The sequence below is a fragment of the Anas platyrhynchos genome, chromosome Z, assembly GCF_047663525.1.
Source record: "Anas platyrhynchos isolate ZD024472 breed Pekin duck chromosome Z, IASCAAS_PekinDuck_T2T, whole genome shotgun sequence".
NCBI classification, from domain to species: Eukaryota; Metazoa; Chordata; class Aves; order Anseriformes; family Anatidae; genus Anas; species Anas platyrhynchos.
Genome location: NC_092621.1, coordinates 1,011,231 through 1,039,011, shown reverse-complemented (window position 1 = coordinate 1,039,011; position 27,781 = coordinate 1,011,231). Strand labels below are relative to the sequence as shown.

The 27,781-nt window shown below is 46.6% G+C and overlaps 1 long non-coding RNA gene across 3 annotated transcripts in view; it reads left to right on the top strand.

Moving 5' to 3' along the window:
• The window catches only part of LOC113840255 (uncharacterized), a 53,286-nt gene that overhangs the window by 6,599 nt on the left and 18,906 nt on the right, over positions 1 to 27,781 (top strand). The window contains exons 2-3 of one of the 3 annotated variants that reach the window (XR_011805885.1): positions 5,592 to 5,777; positions 6,006 to 6,464. This is a non-coding gene — a long non-coding RNA (uncharacterized lncRNA). Of the gene's footprint in view, positions 1 to 5,591; positions 6,465 to 27,781 lie in introns of those variants that run through there. The other 2 variants (XR_011805886.1, XR_011805884.1) reach the window with 2 other exon arrangements.

Genomic DNA, 27,781 nt, shown 5'->3' with positions numbered 1-27,781 from the left:
TCACACCGACGTTTTCAAGAATCCCGAGTTGTTCCTTTGCCAGTGAAACACTAACAATAAGAACCTTTCAAGGTTAGCACCACAATTTGTGAAAATGAGCAAAGTATCGGGAAGGCTTCACTCCGCTGTCTAAATTAATAAGACCTGGTATCAGCAGGTCACATCTTGCTCTCAGCGAATCAGTAGTTATTTTGCCATTGACTTTGCGAGAAGAGGGATTGGGTCTGTGCTCGCTATTTAAAATAAACACCACTATATATTAAATTAGACTTCCACTGCTGCAGAATGTTACAGGAGAGTAAAACCGGTACTGTTAAATTACAGATAAAGGGGGAGAGTCCAAAATTTCCAAAATGTTCTCTTTTTCTTTTTTAACGACTGTCATTATATTTTGATGTGTTTAATAATACAGCAGAGGTTAAATGAAACATGAAAAAGGGATGTACATTAAAATTGAGATAACTCTTCCTTCAGTGAAGTGGAACCCAGCAGATGTAGCTGCACACTGTAATTGCTGCCTGTTTCCTGTCAGTCTGATTAAGTTGCATTGTCCCTGCTCCAAGTGTAAGAATCAGTGGCTTCCCATAGGGCACAGCATGGGACAACTGGCTTATGCAGTCAAATGACTATGTGCACCTCCTGCCTGTCCTGTTAATAGTATAGACAGACAATATACATTGATGACTTATAAAATCAATAGGCTGTGTAGTGGGATGGAGACAGTGTCTTCCATCTTACCAGCACTTCAGTCAAGGGCCAAGGTTTTCTGGAAAAGTTAAATTCCTCAGCTCAAGAGGCCAAATAACTGCAGCGCCTGGCTTTGTTATATTAATTTTGTTTCTTAAGAGTTATTATGCGCCTTCTAATAATATTCTTTGACTCTTTTCAAAATATAGCACTGCTCATTGTGTTCACAGTTATTCATGTTTTCCTTTCTGTAATAAATCCCTACTTACAGGATTAAACTGCTAATGGTAAAATCCAGTACCTATCTGGGGAACGCGAGGCCAGATTCCCAGCTGCTATAAATTGCAGTAGATCCACTGAAGCCAGTGGGGTTACTCTGATTTACAACAGCTGTTGGACTTGCCTGAGAAGTCCATGAAGTGAGATTTTGTTTTTATTCCATTCAAAAAGAATGCGATGTGCCTCATTCAGCAGAGCATTGCCCTACTTTTGTCCCGGAGTAATTCTGCTGCGTGCCGCCGCATTACATCGCTGCAAAGCTCCAGCGGCGTGGAGGTGAGTCGGGGCTGTTACTTATCCTTATTTACTGCCTCTTGTAAGAGGCCTGCCATTACTTACTGCTAAATTGGAGATGCAGTGGCACATTTGGATGTTTGCGTTTAATTGCAGGAGCAGAGCGGTGTTTCAGCATGGAGAGATAAACTCAGGTTCTGCCCACAGGCATCCCAACAATATGGCACGAGAGGCAGCAGCCATCCTTCCATCCATCCATCCATCCATCCATCCATCCATCCATCCATCCATCCATCCATCCATCCATCCACCCACCCACCCGAGGGTGCTCCCACCGAGGGAGGCAGGCATGAGGAACACCTCACTGCTGGAGAATTTGGGTGGTGGGGCCACGTGCGCGCTCCCACACTGAGTCACCACGCGAGAGCAGTTGCTTCCACTGTGAGCAGCGGCCGAGTGGGAGGGCTGGGGATTATGATTCTGGATTTAGGCATCTGTCCCATTTAAAGTCCCGTTTTGGCTCTTTAATCCCCGTTTGGATCTGGGACCTTGCTTTCTAAAAATGGAAATTAATATTAGAAGTCGTTCCTTAACACATGTTTATTTTCCAATTTATCGAATGTACCTATTACACTCTCCAGACACATGTGCTTGATTATAATGATTATCATATGTATTTCTAAGGCACTCATCACCATAATATCAAATGTCATTATAGAAATTATGAAAGAGCATCAGCATTTCTTCCTTGGAAGAAGCCAGTTTCCTCTTTTCCCACCGCATTAGTGAAATCACAGAAATGAAGCTGACTTTATGCCACTTTTGTTTCAGCCCAAGACAAAACAACCGACTCCCCAGTGCAATGTGCAATGTGCACCTGAAGCCAAGCACAGCTCGGTGAGAAGGCCTGCGGCCCTGCAGGGGGGTGAGCTCCGAGGCTGAGGCTCTGCACAGACCCCGGTGAGGCTCTGGGGCACGGGGGGCTGCAGGATCCCCACGGGAAGGCACAAGGAAAAGGAAGCCCTGCGCTCGGCTGCGAGCCTGCCGGCCTCACCACACCCCAGCTGCTGCTCCCCAGGCATTTCTTTGTCGAAGAGATTTCTCAATGAAAAGTATCACGAATTTCTGGAGCAAAAAAAACAACTGTCTAGACCAAGGGCGGTAACCGCTCAAGATGGGGTTGCGTGTGCTCATCGCTGGCTGCTCCAAAGCCACCTGCATATTTGGCACAGGTCAGGACGAAAGGAGACGCCAGCACAGGTTCTTGATGCTGTACGTGTTTTCCTAGGGGTGGAAGATACAGATCTGGATTTTTGCAGGAGAAACGACGCTTTCACCACATTATTTCTTTATTTTATTTAAGAAATGGCAGAAGGAGGAAAGAGCTGTAAACAAGGATGGAAACCTCCCTGCTTGGGAGAGGCGTCTGGAGGATGCACAGAGCACTTCGTGCCTGTGCGTGCGTGGCCAGGGGCAGGGATATGGGGGCTGCTCCAGAACAGGGGTCTGCACTAAGCAGAAGAGCTCATTGCAATCCAGACATACGTGTCGTGTCACGGTGGCATGGAGGCGAAGCAGCAGGGAGGCTGCATTTGGATTGCTGACTTAGACTAATGCTTGCTTTTTTTTTTTTTTTTTTTTTTTTTTTTCCTTTGTGCCATTTATGTGATTATTTTTGTGCTTCATATGCTCAAAAATCCCTGGGAAAAATAATCTTTTTTTTTTTTTTTTTTTTTTCATTTTTGCTTTGCAAGTCACTTTGTAAAGAACTGCTTTGGTGTCTTTAGAGAGCTTTAAACCCACCTGCTTCCTCTGTAAAGCACAGATGAGGAAACAGGAGCGAGCGGCCAGCCCGGCACAGACCTCGGATTCAGGAACCTTGAGTGAAACTGAATATATTGGTCCCACATCTGGGAAGTTTTTAAGGCGGATTTTCACTCTCAAAGCAAAAGATTTATTTCCCTGTAGCAGGACAGAAGGAACGCAGGGGAGGAGAGCTCCTCTCGCTCCAGCAGTTGCTGCCACCCTGCTGTGGGCACCGCTCGCCACGGTGCTCAGCCTCTGTGTGGACCCAAATCGTGCCCACAGAGCTGGGGGAAGGAGGTGCTTTGAAAAAGAAGGGACCAAAACCAGGAGGCAAATGAGCTGGTGGAGCTGCACATCGCCACCCGCTTCCTCCTATCTCAACGTGCTGATGTGGGCACTTGAACGCTTCTAAGGTCACTTGGATAATCTAATAGTGCTCAGGATGATATCTGGCGCAGGCAGGAACTCTTCGAAGGGTTTAAACAACATCTATCTTCATTATTTTACACCCTCATGTCTGTATGATTGATTCACACTAAATTTTGTTTAATTGCTCAGAAGGTCTCAAGGACTGACATTTTGAGAGAGCCAAATGGGATGTCTGAGCTCCCCCTGCTGCTCTGCCGCACGCAGCCCGCTCCGCCGGTGGCCTCGCCGTGCCGCCGGGCACCGCAGCCCGGCCACAGCTCCCTGCAAACCCAGGGAGAGAATTGAAGGGCTATTCGCAAGGAGAAGAGCCAGGGTGGGTTTAGCAAGTGCTGTCTAATGGAGTGGCACAAAGCCGGAGAGCTGCGTCTTGGTAGGGGAGATGTGCTGAAGCGCCAAGGTTTTGGCGCAACCTCTCCATCCAAGCGTGGCGGTGAAGGGCTGAGTCCTGCAGCGGGCACTTCCCACGGTGCTGAGCTCCTGGGGTGCAGCTGGAGCAGGGGAAGGCCTCTCTGCTCCCAGAGCCCGAATAATGCAATGGGGAGGGGTCCCTTGGTGCTCCCCACCGAGAGCTCCCATGGCAGCACTGCCTGTGCTTCTCCCTCCGGCGCATTTGGGGTGCCAGAGCGATAAACCCGTGGGTGTTTGGGGTGATGCATCCCTCGGCCTTCAGCCACGTTCCTCATGGTGCGTGCTGGCAGCAGCACAACGCTCACCGAGGTGCTGCGTCCAGGTGCTGAAGGCATGACAGCAGCCTAAATGATGCTATTGTTCCTGCCGAGGCCCCAGGGAGGCGTCGAGCCCCTCGCTTTGTTCTTTTAGGAACCAAACCCCTAAAAAAGCTCCTTTTTCCTGAGCACAGCAGCCGTGCCGTGGGCAGCAGAGGAACAAACACTCCTTCGTGCCGCGGAGGTGGGCCTCGGCCCTCATCGGGCCTCGCTCGAGCACGTATGTCCCAGTTCAAAGGGGGAGCGAGTGATATTCCCAGAGCAGAACCTCAGCTTTCCAGCTCTTCATCCTCCGCACAAAAGCATGTTTGTTTTTATTTTAATCCTGTGCATGCTCGAAAATGATAGTTGCTGTTATTATTTTGAACTAGTGTTATGGTTTTCTGAACAGATGTGGTTGAGCTATCTGGCAAGTGTTCCATGGGTTTTATTTTTGTTCTGTTTCAGAGTTTAACTTTAGTTAAAACATCTGGATGTTTTAACTGTGGATGGGCGCTGCTTATAAAGCATGAAATACTAGCAAGAAAAATATTAAAATCATTTAAACTATTTTTAAAATTTAAATAAGTTCTACAAGGTCTCTTTTGAAACGCGAGTTCCATTAACCTAATACTGGATGTGGCCTCGAGAAATTCACACGTGTTCGATTTGACAGGTAGTTTATTTTTCTTTTTATTGTTTACTCGGGCCCTGGTCCAGGAAAAGGTATATGAGCACTTGACTTACCTCAAGCGCTGAAAGGTTTCATTAATTTTTAGGGAATAAGCCTGATGTTTGGAAGACGCACATCCTTGAGGAGTTTGGGGAAATGAGAGCTCTTCGTGCTGAGCAGTCTCGGCACAGCCTGCACAGTTGGAGGTCCTCTGCTCTGTGCTCTTCATACCCAAAGTACCCACACCCAATTCTGCGCAGAAATACAAATCCTGGCTCTGGAGCATGCCGGGGTGAGCTCCACCCATGCTCCCACATCTGAATTCACCTCTGTTTGAGGCCGTTTGGAGATTCCCCCGTACGTAGAAGCTGTGAACGTTGTGCCAATGAGCAAACACCCGCACGTTCACCATCGCACAGCAAGCAGGGTGCTGGGCACCTAGCTCTACGCTAGAGGTCATAGGGATAGGGATAGTATAGACGTATATATGTGTGTCTATATACATTTGTGATGTATAGATGTTGGATCCTTGGCACCATTTGCTTTGATCTATGGGTCTTCCACTGCATTACGTTCCTGTTATCACACACTGCTTAGCTGTGGTCTCTTAATGCAAGGGCCGAGCCGTGGCACTGCTATTCAGCCGTGACTCCATGTCCCTTCGGCAGGTCCCTCACCACAGGGACCAGCACGGCACCACAGAAGTGGGACTGAAGACTATTTCTGTGACAACAATTCCTTAAGAAAGAAAACCCATCTCCATTATTTCCCTTTGTCAGGACCCGGACCAGGTATCCCTGATGAGATTCATCAAACTGGGGCAGTTCCTTAGGGCACGAAGCACCGTGAGGAGCCACGTCCATGAGACGACGACCAGCGAACTCCTGCATCATTCTGAAATCACCACGGAGGAGTTACTCGGTCTGTGCAATCCTCAACCTCGTTTCCTCGCTGTAGATAGCCTGGTGAGTTCTGCACCTCTGGCAGCGAGGTGCTTGGGCCTGCGGAGCACTAGCCCTAGTTTTCGGAGGTGTAAGTAGGGCAGGCAACGGGGCCTGGCCTGGCACTGCTGACAGGCCCAGAGGACATGGAAATGATTGGAAATGTTGCGCTACCTCAAGGAGACAGAGAGGAGTCTGGGAGGGGGTTGCAACGGCAGGCAAAAATCTTTTTTTTTTTGCCTTTTGCTCCAGGGTCTGGAACGGCGCTCAGTTACCCGGGATGGAGGCGAGGGGAGAGGGAAGCGTAAGGTGGAAATCAGTCTGTGTCTGTGCCAAGGGGGGCATCGATAGGCAGAGAGACACAGCACAGAGCCCAATTGCAAGGCAAATACGCTACAGGCTCTCGACATTAACTAGTCATTATTTACACACTCAAATATCTATGATCCGGTGCATGGCCACAAAAGCTGTGGAAAATATCTCCATTTTCAAACAGAGTTTTAATTATTTGTAAAGACTTCAATTGTTCAACAGATAATGTCATGGATTGGTCCTCACAGTGTGAAGTGCAACCGTCCAGAACCCCCACAGTATTATAAATAGGCTTCGAAGCTGGGATTGATTGATGTTTGGCATAAAATCTATTCCTCTGAGCATGTATATTCCTTCTGTTCACCAGTTTCATACAAATATACTTGGGCTGATTTTTTATTCAAATCTCCAATTTATGTAGGGTTTAAACTGTTAAATATTTAAAGCCTTTTTCATCTTTTTTTTTTTTTCCTTTCTCTTTTCTGTTAGAGGTAACTAAATCTTTTGCCTAACACAAACAAGACTCGGAGATTTAGCACATTCCTGTGGGGGAGAGAAAGGGTTTATTAATTATATTGAGACTCAAATAATATGCTTCCTTGACACTAATGTTCCATCAGTTCCAACCGCAAGTATCCTATGGGATAGCTTTAAAGCCTTTATCAGGATCTAGATTACTGCATTTATGGCTCCATAGAAGAAAGAATTTAATGAACGGCATTCTGAGTTTGAAAAGAGAATCTGAGATAGAGCGATATCGGGGTATAAAAACAGTAACAATGAGGAGTTATGCCAGCGGAGTCTCTGGGACTCCGTAATGAAACATCAAATAAAAGTAAGTATAATGTACCTTTTCAAGAATCTACATAAATATCCAAGACTTCTCAGATGGAGAATTCGTCCTTGTTGCACCTTGTCTGCATCTGACAGCAGGGATCTCAGTGGAGTTGCGTCTTTTGGAGAATCTCTCTTCCGAAGTCTTATTTAAGTTTTCACTTATCAAATCAATACTCCCAAATAATTTTATTTCCGAATTTTTATGACACCATGACTTTTGTTTCATCCTCCCTTTCCTTCCCATCCTGATATTTACATACCATCACCCCTGTGGTTATTATTCATTCATTTATGCATGCCTTTGTGTTGCTGCAGCACCTAAGAATCATAGTCATGAGGCAAGACCCCATTATGTCTTATTTATTCTTTATTATTGCCGGTGTTACAGTAAAACCTGGAGATGCTGCTGAAGCAATGGACGAATTGTTTAAGTGGTTTATCTGAACGTAAAGAAGCCTAATAGCCTTAACTCATTAATAGGAATTGCAAAATTAAAATAAAGTAACTTGGTGTTTCTGTCACAAAGGCGGGTACAAAGGCTGTGCTTAGATCTCCCGAGCTGCTGGCCATTTCATACTTTTATTTAGAGCATATTCTTCATTTCTTCTATTAATATCTCATGCTCTGAAGTTCCAGAGCTGAAGCAGACTTGAGGAAATTGCCAGCATATTGGCGTTGCGCTCTGGGGAGGCTGTCACAGCGACGATACCAGTGACTGTACTGCCTAATTCAGGGTGTTGCTTGCAATCTTTCACACCTTATTTGCTTTGGGACCTAATTTTCCAGAGAAATGTTCTGTCTCAATGCAGTGACATTTGGAAGCTGCTATACCTGAAGATATTTGGTGAAAATCCAAGCAATGTACGTGATCCTATGATCTCGGGGTATGCGGTGTTGGTACGTCCTGCGGAGTCGGGATGCCCAGTGACCTGTGAAATGACTTCTTTATTCACAGGTTGTGGTCAGGGTGGGTTGCATGGGACTGGGGCACCACCAGAAGTGAAAAAGAGCAAAGCATCACGGCCACCCTCTCCTGTGCAAAGCCCCTGGTACGCTGCAGACGCTCAAATCATCGGAGAAGCAGAACGGGTGAAAAGCATGCAAAGCATGAGAATAATAATAATATCAGAAATTTAAAAACAAACAGTATTAGGGCTTACAAGCAATCAAGCTTTTAAAATTGCCTGGCTTAAAGCCCATTAAACAAAGCAAAACTCCTCTCCAAATCAGTAAATATAAGTTGTTTACAGCAAACAGAATATCATTGGAAATTCTAATTTCGGGAGTTTTCGCAGATAAAATATACACAGCTTATCAGTTATTCAAGGATCAACATTATCCTAAATTGATTCTGGGGTGGCTGTTAGACACGTTTGTGCTAAATGGATTAGCCCTAAAGAAAAGGTGGAGGAATGCTAGGGAGGAACTGAGGCTGCAGGTTTTAAAATGCTTGCCTCAAAGCAGCTTTCAGAGCTCCTGCATTGGCATTCAGGCTATCTGGATTTCAAAAGTGATGAGAATTGAAGGAAATGGAAAAAAGCCCACTGTTGGGGGACACCAGACCATTATCAGGTGTATAGCTCCGGCTCCAAACTACTTACTCGCCATTAATAAATCATTGCATGATATATAATTTTAATCATACAAGTATAGATTTCCCAGGCTCAGTTTTCTCCGTGTGTGACACCTTTACAAGGTCAAATAACCATTCAGTAACCAGGGAAAACAGGGGTTCCGATGCTCGATGGAAGCTTAAACTAGGAATTAATTTATATATTGTGGCATTTGACAAACCTCAGCTCCTGATGTCTCACGCTCAGCCTTACTTTATAGTCACATCTGTTAGTTTAAAGCGTTTTTAGTTTATTGAAGAAGCCTTTACAAAGAAAAAACAGATGATGAAAATCTCATCTGTCAAAACTGTTATTAAACCCGGTAACAGTGTGAGGTTTTGTTTAAATTGAAAGCATCATTTATTTTTTATCAAACATTTTATAAACAATAACATTTGAGAAGGATTTGGGGGACCTGGAGAGCCCTCAACAAAATGCAGCTCATTATGTTGCTTTGTTTAATGTGCTGCTCAGAGATAAGCAGTGGATGCTTTCCATTACCTCGATGGGAGGTATAGTAGCTGGTGTGACTAGAGAGGTGGAAAAATCACCTGTGCACAAACGCACATTTATCAATCACAAAGAGAGCGGGGAATATCAAATGGCTGGGAAGCGCGCACATCAAGCGAAAGGCAAAATGGGAGAGGCAGGTCCTCAGACCTCTGATTTTAAAGCTTTTTTCTTTTTTTTTCTTTTTTGGCCCAGTGCAGAGCCAAATTTGCGAGTTAATTATCACGATGCAAGGCGGCAATTAAAGAAGGAGAGCTCTGACATCCCTCTCCAGAATGGAGGCCAGGGGATGGAGAGGGGAAACCACCCGAGGGTTCAGAGGGCAGATATCCATCCCAAGACTGCCGTGAAGCCAACTCACGGCAGTCTTTCCAGCTCACCCCTCCTTCGGAAAGGACAAAAAGGGGAAAAACAGCCCCTCGCACACCCCACAGCTCGCTGCCCAGTGATGCTGTGCACAACCAGGGCCATGGGGCTGCTGGAGACCCCAATGTAGTGCTGTGAGCAGGACTTTGGAGGACAGGGAGGACAGTGATGAGGAATGGGGAGGTGGCAGCATCTCATAAATGCTACACCCTGGATGAGGAGGAAGAGGTTTCCCTCACGGCAGAGCTGATCTCCTAATCTGCAGGGCCAAAAGGCACTCTCCACGCAGCTTGAGCCAAGAGTAACCTCACCCAGACAGATCTCTGCAGATCGCTGCAGATATCTGAAGAGCAGTTAAAATTAGTTGCTTTTCATTTCGGTTAATTTTGGCATTTCCACCTGCTCATTATTCCTCTGTGAGGCTCAGCATATGAAAATACATGTGAGGCTTCAAGACAAAGTCAATTCTGAAATACAAAAGCAGGCTAATGTATCTTTCAGAAAATGTGGTGCCAGGCATTTCGAAAAGCTTCGATGTCTTCATCTTCAAAAACTCTGGAAAAAAAAAAAAATATTCTGGCACTTTTTTCTTAAAATTCTGATTGAAATGTGAGCACTTCACATGTCCGCAAAACAGAAATGCCCTTACCAGCCCAATCTGGGACAAGCTACTTGAAGTTCAGAAGGGCAGGGGATGTTATTCTAGGCAGAAGATATCACACTAACATCACAAATCCTGTATTTCCTGCAGGATTACTAAATGGGGTTTAAATGAGTCAAAACAAGGTTCATAGAACAACTTTTACATTGCAGAAAACTAAGCAAAAGAACATTTACAAACAAAGCAATTGACTTTGTTGATCATTTTAATCCCTTGGCTGCTGTTCCAAACATTTATGGTTGAATTAAACTAATGATGGGAAGATCTCCGAGGACTCAGGCTGGCAAGTGGGAATGGTGTTTTCCAAAACATTCAGCATTAACCTAACTCTGCTCCATTGAAGTCAAACTCCCGTTGCCTTCGATGGGAGCCGAGCTGCACCACGGCTAACCGCCCCTGCAGGAACAGCAGAGATTCCCTTTTCACAGCCCGGGAGCCCTCCCACAGAGCTCGCTGTGCTCCGTGCTTTAAAAGCCACCAGCAGCCCCCTGAGCAGCAGCACGCGCGCATCTCGCTGCAGATATTCTGGAAAGAGGGGTGGTTGGGATCCAGCTGTTCCTGCGTGCTTCCCGCGTCTTGTTCCGCTGTGCAAACAATGAAAGCGCCAAACCTGCCCGAGAAGCTCAGATATTTATTGCAAAGTAGCTGTTCTTTTCCAAACCCTCCCCATTTTGGGGGCGGCCCTCCCCTTCCTCGGTGGGACCCGGACTTTTCGTATTTTATCTCCATTTATGGCTGCCGCATTGCAAACAGGCAGCAAGCAGAAGTTATCATTTGCATATCTCTGAGAATTAGCCAGCACGATTCCCTCTCCGTAAATGATTTATACTGCAACCATAACAATCGAGTGTCTGCTCATGGTCTGAAATACCCTTTTAAAATATCTGCCCTGATCTTTGACCTGGAAGGCAGAGCTGATTAAGATATGCACAGAAAACATTCGGTTATGAAGTAGAGATTAGCTGGGGATCAAGTAGTGATAAAGAAAGAGCAGCAGAAAGATAAATACTGGAGGAGAGCTCTATCCATTAACTAGACGTGGGCTTACATTAGAATATTTTATCTAATCCTACTCCAAACTTTGGAATTTATATTCAAAATACTTCTGCTTTAAGGTGCAGCTTTGCAAAAGCAAAATCTGATGCATGGGATTTTGCGAGAGCCAAGGTACTTAGGTTGCCTCCGAGTGCAACTGGAGGTTTGACTTTGCAAAATTAAATCATGCTCTTAGGCTCGCCTTTGCTCCTGCCTGTTCCCGTACCTTGCAGCAGCGCTTTAAATCTGACAGGCTATGCAGGGTTTTGGGTAACTCACTTTTCCCAGACCTACATACACATACATATATATATTATTAACGTAATTAGCTAAAACAATGCATGCTAGAAGTACCCCAGGTGGCACACAAAGGGTTTTCTTCCCCAAGGGCTCTGCCTCAGACACGTTTGCTGCTCAGAGCTCTGAGATGGGTGACGATGGAAACTCCTGCCTTGGACATTGTCCCCTTGGTGCAGAAACTGGGAGATGGCAGAGGCAAAGAGGAGGAAGCTCCCTTCACTGGGGCATCTGCATGTGCAGACTACACTTGCGATGACTGGAGAGGGGCAGATTTGCCCAGACTGACTGCTGGAGGTCTCTGCACAGCCCCAGCCATTTGTTGCAGACGATGGCAGGTGTAATGCCTACCCCAAGGTGGGCCTATTGCTCTCCACTGCACTGAGGCTTGCCAAGGGTAATGCTCTTCATCAGAAAGTGCTCCTTCCACAGAGTTTCTGCCTCATTAACTCATGAATGAGCTCAGCAGCAAAGCAGAGGTATCCTATTTGGTTATTCTGGAAAACACCCAAACACCATTTGGGGGGTGAGCTGTTCGAGGAATGAGCCAGTGTTCTGGTTTAAGGAACTGCTCTGCTTCGGTGTTTCCTAGTTATTCCAACATCACCCTTATCAAAAGCTAGCAGAAATTAAGTAAAATGATGTGTTTGCAAAACCTGAAGAACATAGTTATGTTTGCTATAAGAGCATCTGGGGAGAAAAGCACAATTCTGCCCCTTCATCCCCTGATCCAGCCAGCAGCCTGTTTAGACAGTTACCTAATTTTATGGTTGGGATCCTACCTTCTGCATCCTCAAGTTGCACTCAGAAAAAAAAAAAAAGAGCCTGGCCTGAGGTCACTCGTTTGCTTTTACACCCAGCTGCTTCCCTTGGGTTCTCTGCAGCACCGCTCAGGTACTGATCTTCATGAGCCCTTTACCTGATGTTATTTTCTTTCTCAACATAAGGAGATTTGCCAAAAGCTCCTCCCATTGCACCACTGACCTCGTGGTGCTTAGCTCTTTTGGGATTGTTCATCTGCTGGGGGGCTACGCTCAAGTTCTGGGTAAAGATTCGTCGTACATAGAACCTGACACTGCTATAAACTCCACAACTTGGCAGTCTCGTGTCACACACTCAATAAATGATGCTGATGCAAGAAGATCATTAGTGGCTTTGATTGAAGCCAGCTGTGATGGCAATCACTTTGCAGTGATAATGGGTTGGGATGATTGACTCCCAGACTACTGTTTGAGAGACCGTGTGACATGTTCCGCCTCGGAAAGGCAGCGGGGGTTGGCTACGTTTCTGTCTTGGTTATTTTTTGGGGACAGGGAGAGAAATACGGGACTCCCACTCTATGCTAACAAACCTTTTGCCACGTTCTCCTTGCCTGTGATGTGCGTGTCAAAGCTCTGGGGTCCTTGCTCTGGATTTATTAACAACATTTCTGTGTGGGTTTACAACTAACGGAGCCCCAAAAAAAAAGAGGGGCATCACACTGGAACTTTCTACATCACTTTGCAAAGCTTTTCACAGGCAAACCTGCCTTATGGTCAGTGGAAAGAGCAGTGCACAAGGAAAGGCCTTCACCTTGCAAGATCTGCAGAGCGTTCTCCTTTTCCTACCACCACCCTCTCATCCAGTCTCTGTAATTAATCCTGATTGCTCGAGTTCTACGTTTATGCACTTTAATGGTTAAAAGTGCCTCTTCTAGCCCGAACAACACAAATCCACATGTTTCTTGGCTACTTTTCAGCGGCTGCTGCTCATGGCCATCCACAGCCTGGATGAAGTTAGGCAATCTTGCCAGCACTTAATTGACCATGATCGGAAAAGCTGCTGCATTGTTCACTTTTAAAAGTGTGGCCTAAACAGGAGGGTCCTTCGTTCGTGATGAATGCAGATTTCTGCTGAGACGGCGCCTCCAGCAGAGGTTTGCCAGCATCCCTTGCTTGTAGCCAGTGTGCTCAGATACTTTTCCTGCTCAAGATCTCCAGTAAGCAGAGCCCGAGCAGAGTGATGGCACGGAGCCTCCTCTGATCGCACAGAACTTTGTTCTCCCTGGTCCTTCCTAATTACCGTGACAACTGGAGGCTGCTCGGTTTGCCTACGACCCCAGCTCCGATGTGCCTTTTGTCTCCTGCTAATCTGCTCTGCCAGGTGATCTCTGGCCTGCTGTACTTGACTGCTGCCGACTGACAGACTTTGGTTTTTAATGGGGATTAAAAACAGCAAAAAAAACCATCTTCTGCTTCCCATTTATTTTTATTTATTTTTTTTTTTTTTTATGGGAATCAATTTTTGAGCTCTTGGTTCTCCCCCACTTTCTGCTGCTAAAACTTGTGGTGGGTTTTAAATGGTTGCAGACCTTTCCATAGAGCGAGTGACAACTCCCCCAGATTTAGTGAGACCCAGTGGACCCCGGGCTTTTCATCACAGATGATCTGTGATTTCCCATGCTACCGTGCTCGTATTTAATACGATTAGTAAGATGTTTGGATTAATTTTCCAAAGGCATGGAGAACAATGCTTCAGATGCTCTGGAGATGAACCTCGGAAAAGGCTGGAGGACTTGAACTGGCTAATGCCACGTTTTAAATCAATTCAGAGGGTCAGCTCATGGGGCTCACTCCTTGAAAGAGGCAGCAGCGATAGAAGTCCTGTCATTCACCCCTTCCTTTTTGCCAGTTCACTACTTTATTATGTTTCCAGAATCTAGGGGCAGATCCGTGCAATGCAAATCTGGCTGTGGAAGCACTGCACGAAGTCAGAGCACCTCCGAATGCACGGTAACCTGGCGCGCTGCCGGCTCCGTCTAGAGCACGGAAGGGAGACAGGACTTTCCCTGGGAGCTACGGGAATGAAAAGCACATTTTCTGGTCTTCTGGTACTTTACGTGCGTAACGTGTTCTATCAAAAGATGTGATATAATCCCTATTTTGGGAAGCCGGCTATCAGATCTGAACAGAGGGGCTTGTCAGAACATCCTTGGCTGCTAGGCACTACCTTGCCTCCAGAGCAGTAAGAGGCTGCGTTCCCTGCCCATAAATCTCATCCAACTTTAGTGCTTAACTTCTGATTTCTCAGTATCGGGTTTGGCTGCCTCCTACTTCTGACTTTCTATCCTTAGCATGATTCACAGGCTTTCAGCTATCTCACACTTCTCGCTGTCTAATCTTAGTGCGGCTTCTAACTTTAGAGTGGCTTCGAGCTTCAGGGTCTCTCACTTTTGTTCGGGCTCTTTCTGGTACAGGTCCAAGTAGGTGAAAGACTCGAGAAGGGGGAAGGGGAGAGCTTGCGTTGCTTTCAGATGTGGCAGGCTGGAGCTAAACCTGCCTGGGTAGCCATCGCTGGTTTTGGCACTCTCCCAGGCTGCACAAAGGGGGTTGGTCAGGAGAAGATGTCTGTTCCTGAGCTAGGTGACACGGTGTCCATGCTAGCGGGGTTCCCACTTCCCTGGGATTTCTCCCGAGGCCGCAGAGGTATCATCTTCGTAATGATCCACTTAAGCAAATTTCTTCTGTGTTCTGGATCTGGCTCATCGTAACCAGCTTGGCTGATTTCATAAGCCCCAAGCTGCTCCTCCGTCAAGTGTCTTCCTGCTTTATCTCTGTTTGTATCAAAGGGCGTGCAGAGAGGTTGTATTCCTGAGGGAAACGGGTCTTCATCAAATAAAGGCTTCACGTGTGGCTTTCTCCTCCACGTGTTTTATATGCAGACATGGGCTCTGCTCACTGAGTGGGAAAAGAGATGTTTTGTCTTGCTTTTTCTGATATTTCCCAGAGTCTAGTTTTCACATCCACCTAACAAAGAACTTTCCCCCTAATTTCTTCTCACCAAGACCTCTCTTTAAAACACTTCTACTTTGGGCTGTGCTTTCGGAGAAGCCCCAGCTGCAGAAGTTGGACCAAAGCTTATGGCAGCAGTGAGGGGCCAAGCTGGTCAAAAAGGCTGAGGAAGAGCCACTGGATGACAGAAAAGACAGAATAAGGGGAACCCGTGTCCCACAAGCAATGAGGCATCCGAATTAAGGTTACTCTACTTCTTAACACAGCTCTGTGAGCTGGATGTTTTCCTCAGACTGTAAAAATATATATGAGGACATGTTGTCTGGGGGGAACCTCATGTTTGACTTCTTCAGACTCTGTTGAGTGCTTGAAGGAGCACAGAAGGAAGTAGCTTAGCGTAATGAATAAAATAAAGCAGTTGAGAAATGCTGTCTCTCAAATAACCAGAAGGACCTCGAGACATCTTTAAGTCATTAAAAATGCAATAAACATCTTCCTGGCTTGCTTGCACTTACCTGAATTGTGATCCATGAGAGGAGATGAATTTGGCATGTCATAGCGAAGAGAAATGTGGATACAGTATGGATAATTCAACTCATTTTCTATTTATGAGGATATTATGTGAGGTGCTCCAAAGCATTATGGCAGAGGTCTATCTCTCGTAATGTACTCAAAAGAACAAATCACCAGTTCCATAATATGTCTTGATGTGAAGTATTGATCACAACTTGACAAGGATGACAGAGATTTGGAAATATCTGAACTGTGGGTAACAGCAAAAATCCTTGTACAATCCCACGTGGCCAGATTTATCACATCTGTCACCGGCTGTGTGAAAATTAGTTGGTTTAGTCTAAGAAAATCCAGGGTCCCTTTATAATTAATAAAGAGCGACACGGGACTCTTGAGAGGTGATTTGTCCTGACCTAAGCTGGCTCTTAAAAATAGATGTGATGAACTACCTCGTCTTGAGGCACTCACCTCTTGCATTTCCAGCGAGGCGAGCAGAGCAGAGTGGCTCCGACCAGCATGCCAACTCCTATATGACTAAAGTTGGGTGCAATGAATCCCATCTGCAGACGAGTGAAGTAAGCAGAATACACTGTCAGCTGTAATAAGTGGCAATGAGACTAGCTCTTGACATTACTGAAGGCCAAGTAAAGCTTTCTTTGATTTGGCAGAGCCAGGTTTCCTCTCCTTAGCTCTATAATACAGTTATTTGCTACTTTTATAATTTCCACAGGCATGTATCCATGTTCCAATTACTGAGATGACGTTTGCACCAGCATGATTCATGCTGTCAATTCCTGTCTCAAGTTAGATCCAAGCGAAGTTTATTTTGGGAGCAGTGGATACGTACCTACCAGGAGGATGGAGGTAGAGGAGAAAACAGGCTACTTCCAACTGCAGAGAGGGGAAAAGTTTGGGATTCACATCGTTAGAGAGCCGGAGTGGTGGTCAGTGCCCTGCTGCACCCAGGGCCACCTCCTCGTCCCCAGCCGTGCCTGGTGAAGGCAGAGGTGGTGGCATGGGGTGGGAGTATGGAGCTGGCAATCGCTGCTCGAGCCTGCTAGATCTTTTTTCCTTTTTCATTTCTACTCTTCCAGCCTTCCTGATTCTTTATTTTTACATTGTCTTTCAAGAGCGCATCTTGTCAGGCAGGGATATCTCACCTCGCTGTAAAGCACGGAGCTTACACAGCGATTAATCACATCACTTTGTTACTTCTTCACGGTGCCATTCAAATGTCAACAGCCCTCAGGAGGTTCCTACGGTGCAGGCAAACAACTATTATCCTGCTTTTCCAGATAAGGGGACTAAGCCAGTGGTCACCATTTCCCAAACGAGGTTCCTAAATCCATGTTCTGTCACCAAAATCTTGAATTTAAACGTCTAAAAATGGGATGGCCCATGCTGGTGGAAGCTCGCCTTCTGCACAAACCACGTTTTGCTCCCCGCTGAAAATGAGAATAGGCCAGTTCAGACAATTGCTTAATCTGAGAGACTGAATAGGAGCGTATAGCATTTTATAATCATATTACAACAACAACAAAGTCTGAACAAGCACACTACGTGATTATGAAATGCTTCCTTGTTCATTTTTTCTATTCCAACGTGTGGTGGGAAACCACTATTCAAATAACAATAATATTAGCTTCGCTATACTCACTCAGTAGCTCAAATGCTACCAGGCTACATGGCCTGAGAGGAAATGTCTTGTTCAGACTCATTTTCTGTGCGGCAGCTAGAGGACTCATGAAAACTACATCTAGCCCCTATTATAATAAGGAAGCATTCATAACATCCTTGTAATATTTATTAACGTGAAATGTGCAGTTAAATGCTCGATGAAAGAGCTATTGTATGCTTGGGTTTACAGTAAACAGTTAAAGCTCTTACAGTGCAGTTGAAGCAAGTGGAATATTTGCTTAGATTTGGCACGAAGAAATATTGTAAATAATTCAAAGAGTGTAATTTGATTCTAGATTTTTCTGGGCTATGTGGCATATGGCCCTTCTGTTTTTGTTTTATTTAGGTTTGCTGCCTCCGTTACGTAACCGTTCTTTTTAGGCTGCAATTAAACTTCAAGGTCAAGCAGGAATTAAGCAGGGAGGAAGTTGGTGTAATGGAAACGAGCGTGGCCGGACCCCGCCGCCTTACATCACCCCCGGGGGCCTCGCTCGGCTGCTGAGAGGGCAGGGAGGGGAGCACCGAGGGCCCTGCAGGGGACAAGGACAAGGATGAGGATGAGGACGAGGATGAGGATGAGGACGAGGATGAGGACGAGGACGAGGATGAGGATGAGGACGAGGACGAGGACGAGGACGAGGACGAGGACGAGGATGAGGATGAGGATGAGGATGAGGATGAGGATGACTTGGGGCTGCCTTGTGGTCCTTCAGTTAAGTGGTCCGAGCTTTTTAAAGTTTGTGTGCATATATATTTATATTCTGAAGCACTCGGTGCTAACATAGCCACATGCACCCTCATTCCAGCCCAGCCAAAAAGGCACGGGGCAGAGGCAGCAGCTCCCCGCGCTGCCTTCGCACTGAAAAACTCCTCCAGGAGCTGCACCCCCAGTCCCCTGCCCAAACTGGGGGAAAAATTTTGGTCACCTGTGGTATGTGCAGCTCACGGGGCTTTACTAGTACCGGTGAACACACAGTGCTCTGCTCAGAAACTGTCACATCGTCGCTCGTGAGCTGCCGCTGACAACCTGCTTCGCATCTGAAATGCTTCCATTATTTTGGGGATTTCTTCATTTAGAGCTCCTCAGGTGAATAGTGCTGCGTAAGTGCTAAGTGTTATTATTTATTAGGCACATATATTCTGTAATTACTTTGCAAATATGATCATTATATTTGAAGTTACAGTGTACTTCAAACATTAATTGCCACATAACTTGCAGATTTCAGATCTGATACACAAACCTAATCATCAGTCATTAAGTATTAAAGAAGAGAGCACTGGAAATATATTAAATTACCTCAGATCACTGATTAAACCTAATCCTTGGAAATTCCTAAAAGCCTATTGAGGCGCTGAGATTCACTTCCAAGTGACCACTGGGAGCCGAGGCCTGAAAGGCAGCCGGATGCTTTAATTCTCAGGGATATCACGATTCGGTGACCCCGCAAAATGCTCCTTTTTTGGAGCCCTGCCCCAGCCGGAGCTAATTCCTGCTCTAGTTCTCTCGGAGGCCGATGTGATGGCTGTGTGTGCTCCCCGGGCAGGCAGGGTTTTCCTCTGCTAATCCCCCGCCGTGCAGGCGTGTTGGCCAAGAAATGCCCTCCCGGAGCAAGGGGATGCTGTGGTGAGACCGGACGAGCACGGGGTGAGATCCCTCTCCTGCCTGCTCCAAACCGGCTGAAAAGTTCCCCCCTCAGAGGTCCCTGCCACACTGACCCCCTGCTCCATCCTTCCCTAGAGGAGCCCAAGGTTAATTAAAGTTAGAAACTGTGTTTTAAAGCCGTGCCTTTATTTCAGGACCCTACTGAGGAAAACGGCGTTTTAACGTCGGTTTATATTACTCAGCCATAGGTAAAATATTGCCACTTGTGAGCTGTTATTCGCAACAATCTATATCAAATGTTATAAAAATAACAGCATATGTGTGTGTATATACATAGATCTGAAAGCATTAAATATGGGCTCGTGTGCATGTTTGTGTGCTCGCGAAGAGAGCAAGGCAGAAGGTGCGGGAAGGCAGGAGGTGCTGCTGACGCCTTCCCCAGCCCCTGGAACCCACCGAGGGCCGGGCACGGGGCTCCTCCTGCACCGGGACACCGGGGACTGCCCTGCCCAGCCCCATATCCATCCCCACCAGCTTCTCCCGGCCCTGCTCGGCCCCATTTCCACACCGGCAGCTCCCAGCCCCGCTCGCGGCCTGCCCGCAGCTGCGGCCTGTCTCCCCGGGGACCACGAGGAAACAGGGGATTACAGTGACCCAAGCCAGACTTCGTGCTGTTTAATCTAAAAAGTAGAAAGAGCACATAAAAGGATTTTGAAAACTCGGTTTTAAGGTTTTAACCCATCTCCTGGAGCAGGCCCCAGCGTGCTGCACTTCCCCGAGTTTGGCGCCTTCGAGTTTGCAGTCTCCAAGCTCGCCTTTCTGTCTAAATTTAACTCCTCAAGGGAGCTGGTGTCATTTTAACCCCTGACCCTGCTGATCCCCGCTCCTTCCCTGGGACTAATCCACTCCTGAGCAAACCCACTGAGCTAGCAAAGCGGGGCAGCAGGGCTGTGACCGCAGTGCGGTGGCTATTTAGGGCCAGTGCTGGCTCACAGCAGAGTTTCTGGTTTCCTGCCTTGCCCCTGTGTCTGAGCAAGCCACTGCTGGGCTAACCGCCTGCTGTGACCACCGTGAACATCCCAGTAGCAGGGTCAAGGTCTCTCGGATTCAGGCAGAGTCCTTCCTTCTGCCTCCCCATGCCCTGCTGTCCCCAGCACGGGCAGGGCTGCGGTGCCGGTGTGACAGGAGCTCGCTGATGCTCCTCTGCTGCTGTGCTGCAGTGCATTATTATTACTTATTTATTTGAGTGCCTAAATTTTTCAGCCCCGCTGTGCTCAACAGTGCTTGTGTACGGAAGAGGAAGGCGCTCCCTGGGCCAGGGTTACGCTAGAAACACGAAAAGAGCAGCTGTGGCACTACCAGGAGACCTTTCAGCTGGAAGAAGTTAGGAGCTGTGGTCCCCAGGCACCTACCTCTCTACCTCTTATGGCTTGAATCCAACCCCTTGGTATAGAGGGGAGCATTTCAAGGGACCTGTTGTGGTCATTTGATTTGACCTGAGGCAGCAGCTCTTGCCTTTTGTTCCAAAAACAAAGGTTTTTTGCGGGTAAAGAAAAAAACAAAAACCACACAGTCGTGATATTATAATTTCCTGTGATGAGCTCTAAGTTGTTCCAGTAGCTAAGTAGCTTCGCTGTTTAAAACACGCCTTATTCCTACATTAAATTTGTCTAGGTTCCGTGTTTAGCCACGTTTTTTCTACCATATGCGGCTCTCCCGTTGTCAAATTTCTCTCCAGCACTCGGGGACTGTGACAGCCTCACGCCCCCTCGAGAGTCTCAGGCACGTTCGGTGAGCTGAGCAGCTTCAGCTTCACTTTTCTCTGGCCTTCCTGATCCCAAACAGGGGACAGCAGAGCGGTGCCCCGAGCCCTGCTCCCAGCCCCGCAGTGACATTCCTGGTGCCACCGCAGCCACCGATGCCACAAGGGTCAGGGGCATCCCGGGAGCCCCAGGTCCGTCCCGTGCTTCCAGCAGGGAGGTGGCCTGAGAACCCGTGGAGGTGTTAAGCGGGGAAAAGTGGCATGAATTTTGCATCTATAAATAAATAAAACCAATTCTTAAGGCCGGGCTGGAGAAAAGCAGGATTTCTAATTGCTGCAGATGGCGTTCCGGCCATTATTTTAACTATATACAAGGCACAAGCAATCATTCACAAATTTTCCAACCAAATTGCTAAGTCCCCCCTCACCCCCCTCCTTTTTTTTTTTTTTTTTTTTTTTTTTTTTCCAACTGAGATTGGCAGCAAAACCCCTCAGTTTCATTGTGAAAATAATCAGGTTTCCATTTATGACTTCCTTTCTCTGATAATCAGTTCTAGCAGCTCCAGGAAGGCAAAGACCCTTACTTAGGCCTTAACCAACTGTGAAATTTATTTTAAAATGTTATTTAAAGGAAAAGCATGTTTAGAGCTTGTTTCACTTATCTTTTTCATTGTTTTGTAGGGTGTTAGACATTTTTAAAGATTTATGTACAAAATAAAATTCTTAGTATTCTTAGTAAAAGTCTTACTTCCTAGTAAATGATATTTTAGATTAATGTGACATGTAAAAATCTGTCATAAAAGAAGTGAATTTCGGATATATAGAGGAAAATTGTTGTAAAAATACCAAACCGGTCATGCAATTCTTTATTTATATTTTGGTAGGCAAGCTTCACTGATTAAAACATTGCTCTGAGTATGTCTTTTCCTAAGAAAAACCTTTTAAAGTGCATTTTTCTTTTTAATAAGGAAAACTGTACTGTCTGTGTAGATAACGATCCCCTTCCTGTGGCGGGGCTATTTCCCTTGTTCTTTACCTCTCTCTGTTGCCACTTTTCCCCGTTACAACCCATTGATGGCTCGATGCTCCCAGTCCCCATCCCTGTGCATGCCACACGGCCACCAGCTGTGCTCAGGGCCCAGTTTGGTGCTGGGACCACCACAGGGAAGGCACCCACGGTGCAAAGGCTGTGGCAAAGGCTTTTTGGGCAAGTCCCGAGTTAACGATGGGTTTGTATCTCCCTTCTCACACGCCAACTCCAAACGAGTTTTCCTCCCAGCCTCGCCGCGGCTCGCTCTGATGTATTTCCGCGATAACTTTTCCATTCTGCAGACTCCACACTGACACAGAGCAGGTTTCGTTGCCAGAGGAAATGCCAAACAGGGAGACAAGCTGACACCCACAGGCCACTGCCGAAAGAAATTGGCATCTGGGTCTTGCAGCTGCCAAACCTTCCCTCCGAGTGGCCACGGCAATCAGCTCCAGTGATGTAGCAAAGCGAGGAGGAGGAGGAGGCGAAGGGCATGTGGTGCACAATCAATGCTGCAATCAAAGGGAAGAGGCAGTGCCAGCTGGTTACTGCAGCTCCGTCGCCGTGCCAAAAGCACAAAATAATATTTAAAGAAAGCATTGACAAAAGGGAGGCAGCTTGCGTGGCCCAGAGCAGAGCGAGGGAAGGGTGAGAAGGTGGGCCATGTGTGCGGGGCTCCGGGGCCTCTTTTCGCCCCGTGCCAGCTCTTTTTAGGCTTCGGTGCAGCTCGGGAAACTGCTGCTGCTTTTAAAAGTACAGGTTGTGCCAGGAAACAAGTCGAGATGTGTACGACTGCGTGGCTGAGAGCAGGGCTATTGCAGCAGCGGTTGCGGTAGCGGGGCCGGGTAATAGCATAAGGCTGGCCATATAGTGCAGATGTCAGGAGACACTGGCTGCTTTTAATGGGCAGGCAACGCATAACAAACATTTGAATGTGTCAAAATGGGGGAAAAAAATCCTGTCATTCACCATGCGAATTGTTTCACTGTGCTGACCGTTCTCTTCAGCTCTTTCGGAAATGGGTTTTTGATGGGGGAATGCAAAAGCGGAATGGGTGGAAGGAAAAGTTGTGTGCTCCGTAATGATCGCATGGCAGCGTGCAGCCTGCTCCCAGGATGGTCTGCAGTGACCTTCACAGACCCTTACCTTGCCAAACTTTGCGTCTGCCTGGCCAAACTTCGTGTCTGCTCCGGCCAAATAATAAAAAGTAGTCTGAAAGGACCTGGAGAGGACGTCCTCATCCTCATTTCCAGCACAGCATGGATTCGTGTCTAGCCTTCATTGCAAAGCAACTGGGGAGCGTGCATGTGCTTCGTGTGTAATTGAAAAGGATCCGGAGTACTTGCAACCATTGTAAAATCATAAATACTACCACTTTTGAAGAGTTTTTTGTTCTCAAGCAGTAGTGTGTGTTGGTATTTTACGGAAGGTATTTACTTAAAGATTAAATTGTTCCATTTGCTTTTGAGGGTATTGTGGCAAAAAATTGAAGGTGGTGCTAGTTAATTTTTTACATATTAAAGAGATCCTAGTGGTGTGTGTGTTTTTTTTGTAGGTATAGCTAATGGGATCGTGGCATAGCAGGCACCTACGCTGCAAAAGCCAGATTTAGTTCTTTGCCTGCTCCTTTCTGCAGCTTACTGCAGTCAACACAGAGCTGGGAGACTCCTGCTTTCGTCCTGAGCGACAGCACCAGCTCGGGTAAGTCTCTGTGCCGAAATTCAGGCCGAAATTCAGGGGTGTTGTGCACGACTTGCATGTGTGTGCACAGGCCAGGGCAACAGCCTCGTAGCTGTTGGTCCTAGAGGAACAGTTCATTTGAAGGACTGCTGCAGTGTTATTAGAGATTAGTAATAGGAGTGGATTAAAATTTGGCTTGTCCTGCAGATTGCTTTGATATTGCTTTTATACTACTGCATGGAATACACCAAACCATGTATTACAGCTCTGGAGTCGTGAAATGGTTATTTACGGGCTCGGATGGTGCCAAATGCAAAGTTGCCCAGCTGATTGTACAAAAAGAGGCCCTTTTTGCACAAACCAAATGCAAATACTGCTCTTCCGATTTGTACTGAAATGAGGAGAACGAGAACCGTTTCATGCAGGGCTTCGTTATGGGCTTGTGGGTGCTCCAGCAAAGCCAGTGGCAGCCTTGCTGCTGATTTACGGGGAGCAGCACAGAAAGCCCGTCAGAGCCAAGAGCAGAAGCGAGCTTTAGTTTGAAGAAAGGCTGCGAACAAACTGTGCCGATCTCAGCTGATGTGCCGCTGCCTGTTAATACACGGCCAGTGACCGTACCGAACGAGCGTACCACATAAGGAGAAAATGGTGTTATAGTTAGGCACAAATCCGCTACTTTTTTAATGAAAAAAGGCGTGCCTTTTGCAGGGAGTCGCCTTGTTTAAGAGCATTACTTCTAGAAGTAAAATAACAAAAGCAAAGCTCGCTTGCTTTTCCGAACTCACTGCTAAAAATCTGTTAGTACAGGACAGGTACAACAGATTTATATCCTCTTCTAACATTCTTTGCACATTTCTAATATTTATTTAGAGGAAACTCCATCTCATTTCCCACTCTTGAATCTTCTTCTACTTCCTTCTACTTTTTTGTCTCTCTCTCCCTCTTTTAAATTAGGAACATGTTTTAGAGAGCAAGCAGTAATTTCCCAGTGCAGTGCACATGAAATTACAGATATTACTGCCCTTATTAATAAAGTTCTGCATCACATTCTCTTCTCTTGCCTCCCCTTCCCAAACACAAAAGCAACAATGATGGATATATTCAAAACAGGTCAATAAAACTCTGATTTTTCCTGGGAGGTACAGAATTATCTGTAATAGCTCGTAACACCGTGTTTTGGTGGCCAGACACCTGGCTGCTCGTGTTTCCGCTGCACAGAACATCAAGAGCTCGTGTGTGTTTTGTGAGATTTGTGTCTGAGGCTCACCTCTCTTTTCCTGTGGGCTACAAATGCATCGTACTGCATGTGATAGCAGAGTTGTCAAATGCATCTGAAGGCAAGTACGTCCTGTGTGTTAGTCTACCAAGAAGAAAAAGCTGTTTGCCCCTTAGTGGACATCTCTGAGTTCTCTCTCTTCCTCTCACACAAATATTTGTTTCGCTACCACATCCATTTGAAGCCCGTCACTCGTGCAGAAGGTGCTGATCCACTCGGCAAACCCCTCTTCTTCCTCTTCCTCATCTAAAAGATGTTCTTCAGGCCATTTTCGAGTATTTTATGTTCTTCAGGCCATTATTTTGAGCATTTTTCCAAGGGCACCTTTTCCTGTCTTTCATTAATACCTCCTCCTTTGCTGGTAGCACACACGACTGATGGATCCATCCTGCTGGTACATCGTGTATTTCTGGGCTTTTGTGCTGGATGAGTACTGACTGCTCTCTCCAGCAAGATGTTCTGTTTCTCCTCTTCTGTCCCTGGCAGGCTTTCAACTCGCATGCCTCTAAACTCCTTTTCCTACCAAGCCTCCGTGTAACTCCTGGTAGCGTTTGACCCACCTTTTCACGCCATCTCTCACCTCGAGGAGCGCAGAGACATCCTTGTTCCCAAATGAACGTCTCCTGGTGGTTTTCCAAGCTGAGTGCTCCGAGTGCCTGCCCCAGCTCATGCTCCCCTGGGCACTTCAGCCCCTTGAGGCCAGGCTTTGTTCTTCACCTCCACCTCTTGCCTTTTCTGCAGCTTTTATTTTTTCTGGAGATATCCACGTAAAAACCTCTCCTCACCCTTTGCTGCGTTTCTGACTTGCTCAGCGGAGGGTATTTGCTAATATCAAGGATTCTTACATCTCTTCTTTTCTCATATATCTTGATTAACTCACCTCAGATCTCAGTTGTTTGGGGCCATTCGTTAGCTCCGAGCAGGACCCCAAGCACCCCCGAGTCACATTCCTTTCATGCTTTTCACCTCCAGCTTGTGTAGAGCCTTGTGGCTGTATCGGACTGGATTTCACAGCTAATTCTTCTGCCAAAGTTGTTTGACATTGAAGATGACAAATTCGTGGAATTAAAAGATGTTTTCTTCAGGGGAACTCCTTCAAAGAGATATTGCACATACCCGTCACTCAGTTATCAGTCCTAAATCAATCACGTTTCTCCCAATGCTTTTTGCGGCTTCCCTCACTTCTCTTTTTCCCGAATCTACTGTTGTGCACTTCGGCAGGCTGCGAAATTTTGCAAAACGTGGGTGTCGCTCACTGGGTTTGCTCCTGGCTCTGAATTCACCCATGGCACTTCCCAAGACCGTTTTGGTCAGTACCCGTCTGCACATTTCCCTTGCTCATCCCTACACGATGTCCTCCTGGAAGGGGCTGTGCCCACATTCCTGCCTGCAGCCATAAAATCCTTCACTTGCCTCCCCCTCCGCGTCTGCTGCGGTGCCACTGACCCCCGGTGAGGTTAAACTGATGACCTTTGGAGGAGACAGAGCTGCTTTCAAGCCCAGCTCAGGCCCTGCACCCTCTTCTGGGGCTTCTCCAACAGCGACTGCTGCGGGTGTCTCCTCCGACACGGGCTGTGGAAAATCGTGGTGTGATAATTCCCATCTTTGCTAATCTCAGACAGTTTTCTCCTGGCAGACAGAAGGTAAAAACGGCGGTTTCTGTAGTCCTTGCTATCCAAAGAAAAGATGCAATTCATAGATCAGCAAACTCCCTGACAGTTCCTTAATTATGGATAATCATCAGTCCCACATTATTAGCTCTCTGCATGCACTTTTGACATTTTCCGGGTGCTTCTTGCATATTTTTTCGGTTGTGTGTGAGTGCAGGCTTTGCAAGCCCGCTTTTAGGCAGCGCAGCCCCTAACTCCCTATCACTGTCAATGGTCATGGCGCTTCACAAGAAAATTCAGAGTAGCAGGGTTACTACAAAAAAAATCAGTGTAAAAATAAAGGCAGCCTCAAAATCTTAAAAACTGATAAGTACCATTTGATGAAGAATAAAAAAAAAAATGCTATCACAATAAAATGGGAAAAATAAGTCCTCTAAAAATGAGCTGTAGTGATGCTTGGTGTGTGGACCAAAGCTGGAGCCTGTGGCTTGTGATTCTCTAATTTACACGTCATTGGGATTATGTCCTTAGCATGGAAAATAGCAGCAATAAGGGTGACAGATTTGGGGCTTGCATTTGATGCCTACCATTGTGTTTTCAGGAAATGTTGGTGTGCATCCTGCTATCAGGTGATTCCTTCTCAATAAGTAACTCCAGCTGCTTCGGATGATGCTCTGGAAGCTGCCGCCTCGTCGCTGCTCGGTTGCTGCTGGCTTTGACAAACTGCCTGAACTAGCTGCGGGTTTTATGGGCTACCCCTTTCATATTTTCAATGTCACTTTTAACAGGCGAGCGGCCCATGACAAACAGCCGCAAATGCTGTGCCAGCCGTACTGCAGACACTCCGTGTGCATCTGACCCTTATCTTTTATGGCATAAACTATATTTGCACCATCGCCTGAGATGGGAGCACAAAGCCAAAGCTAAGAGAGAGCTAATCCACCTGTCAAACGGCTTCTGTAGCTCTTCCAGGGAGTTTACGACAGTCTGGCTGGTTTTGGAGCCTGGTTGCAGACGGCTGCGCTCCCTGTAAATGCATGTTTCGGCAGGGTAGGAGCAGCATCTATCTTAGCAATCACCCACTCGTATGTCAGATAAAGCCCAGGGTACAATGACAGCACTGTCTGGAAGAAAATAGCATCCGAAGTAACCGAGAGGATCCTTCTTGGAGTGACTTCTTCCCCATCCTCCATCCCCTTATGAAGCCCAGGAAACGTCCCCATGTTCCAAATCACACCTTGTGGATGAGAAGCTATAGCTTTTCTGCCAGAAATTCATCTTGAACAGGTAGTTTGCTATGCTTTTATTATTATTATTATTTTTTTTTTTACCATAATTAGTGAATTGGTTCATTATATCCAGGGCAGGATCCTTCAGTGCAGAACAATGCCTCAACCTAAGCGTGCCCCTAGGAGTGGCCGTGCCGTGCTGGGAATTTCTATTCTTTTTGGTACCTTGCTGTGTGCCCGGGAAACA